Genomic DNA, 2,500 nt, shown 5'->3' with positions numbered 1-2,500 from the left:
TTGAGCGGAGCAAAATGTCAGCCATCTCAGCACCCTGGAACCCCCCGGGTGGCACAGGGCTGGATGGGGCTTTCGTATAGCAGGGAAGGTGCTGCCTCTCGCTTCGCTCGCTGTCCGCCGCTCGCCGCTCGCTTGCCCAGCCAAAAATGGCCAGTTTTGGCCCGTTTTTGGGCCGTTTTGGCCAGTTTTTGGCCTGTTTTTGCGTTGCGCGGTGACCGTCTTGAGCGGAGCAAAATGTCAGCCATCTCAGCACCCTGGAACCCCCCGGGTGGCACAGGGCTGGATGGGGCTTTCGTATAGCAGGGACGGTGCTGCCTCTCGCTTCGCTCGCTGTCCGCCGCTCGCCGCTCCCTCGCGCAGCCAAAAATGGCCAGTTTTGTCCCGTTTTTGGGCCGTTTTGGCCAGTTTTTGGCCTGTTCTTGCGTCGCGCGGTGACCGTCGTGAGCGGAGCAAAATGTCAGCCATCTCAGCACCCTGGAACCCCCCGGGTGGCACAGGGCTGGATGGGGCTTTCGTATAGCAGGGACGGTGCTGCCTCTCGCTTCGCTCGCTGTCCGCCGCTCGCCGCTCGCTCGCGCAGCCAAAAATGGCCAGTTTTGGCCCGTTTTTGGGCCGTTTTGGCCAGTTTTTGGCCTGTTCTTGCGTCGCGCGGTGACCGTCGTGAGCGGAGCAAAATGTCAGCCATCTCAGCACCCTGGAACCCCCCGGGTGGCACAGGGCTGGATGGGGCTTTCGTATAGCAGGGACGGTGCTGCCTCTCGCTTCGCTCGCTGTTCGCCGCTCGCCGCTCGCTCGCGCAGCCAAAAATGGCCAGTTTTGGCCCGTTTTGGCCAGTTTTTGGCCTGTTTTTGCGTTGCGCGGTGACCATCTTGAGCGGAGCAAAATGTCAGCCATCTCAGCACCCTGGAACCCCCCGGGTGGCACAGGGCTGGATGGGGCTTTCGTATAGCAGGGACGGTGATGCCTCTCGCTTCGCTCGCTGTCCGCCGCTCGCTGCTCGCTCGCGCAGCCAAAAATGGCCAGTTTTGGCCCGTTTTTGGGCCGTTTTGGCCTGTTTTTGGGCTGTTCTTGCGTCGCGCGGTGACCGTCGTGAGCGGAGCAAAATGTCAGCCATCTCAGCACCCTGGAACCCCCCGGGTGGCACAGGGCTGGATGGGGCTTTCGTATAGCAGGGACGGTGCTGCCTCTCGCTTCGCTCGCTGTCCGCCGCTCGCCGCTCGCTCGCGCAGCCAAAAATGGCCAGTTTTGTCCCGTTTTTGGGCCGTTTTGGCCTGTTTTTGGGCTGTTCTTGCGTCGCGCGGTGACCGTCGTGAGCGGAGCAAAATGTCAGCCATCTCAGCACCCTGGAACCCCCCGGGTGGCACAGGGCTGGATGGGGCTTTCGTATAGCAGGGACGGTGCTGCCTCTCGCTTCGCTCGCTGTCCGCCGCTCGCCGCTCGCTCGCGCAGCCAAAAATGGCCAGTTTTGGCCCGTTTTTGGGCCGTTTTGGCCAGTTTTTGGCCTGTTCTTGCGTCGCGCGGTGACCGTCGTGAGCGGAGCAAAATGTCAGCCATCTCAGCACCCTGGAACCCCCCGGGTGGCACAGGGCTGGATGGGGCTTTCGTATAGCAGGGACGGTGCTGCCTCTCGCTTCGCTCGCTGTTCGCCGCTCGCCGCTCGCTCGCGCAGCCAAAAATGGCCAGTTTTGGCCCGTTTTGGCCAGTTTTTGGCCTGTTTTTGCGTTGCGCGGTGACCATCTTGAGCGGAGCAAAATGTCAGCCATCTCAGCACCCTGGAACCCCCCGGGTGGCACAGGGCTGGATGGGGCTTTCGTATAGCAGGGACGGTGATGCCTCTCGCTTCGCTCGCTGTCCGCCGCTCGCTGCTCGCTCGCGCAGCCAAAAATGGCCAGTTTTGGCCCGTTTTTGGGCCGTTTTGGCCTGTTTTTGGCCTGTTCTTGCGTCGCGCGGTGACCGTCGTGAGCGGAGCAAAATGTCAGCCATCTCAGCACCCTGGAACCCCCCGGGTGGCACAGGGCTGGATGGGGCTTTCGTATAGCAGGGACGGTGCTGCCTCTCGCTTAGCTCGCTGTCCGCCGCTCGCCGCTCGCTCGCGCAGCCAAAAATGGCCAGTTTTGTCCCGTTTTTGGGCCGTTTTGGCCTGTTTTTGGGCTGTTCTTGCGTCGCGCGGTGACCGTCGTGAGCGGAGCAAAATGTCAGCCATCTCAGCACCCTGGAACCCCCCGGGTGGCACAGGGCTGGATGGGGCTTTCGTATAGCAGGGATGGTGCTGCCTCTCGCTTCGCTCGTTGTCCGCCGCTCGCCGCTCGCTCGCGCAGCCAAAAATGGCCAGTTTTGGCCCGTTTTTGGGCCGTTTTGGCCAGTTTTTGGCCTGTTCTTGCGTCGCGCGGTGACCGTCGTGAGCGGAGCAAAATGTCAGCCATCTCAGCACCCTGGAACCCCCCGGGTGGCACAGGGCTGGATGGGGCTTTCGTATAGCAGGGACGGTGCTGCCTCTCGC

This window comes from Musa acuminata, unplaced genomic scaffold, assembly GCF_036884655.1.
Source record: "Musa acuminata AAA Group cultivar baxijiao unplaced genomic scaffold, Cavendish_Baxijiao_AAA HiC_scaffold_98, whole genome shotgun sequence".
NCBI lineage: Eukaryota > Viridiplantae > Streptophyta > Magnoliopsida > Zingiberales > Musaceae > Musa > Musa acuminata.
Note: the sequence above shows the minus strand (reverse complement) of the source record.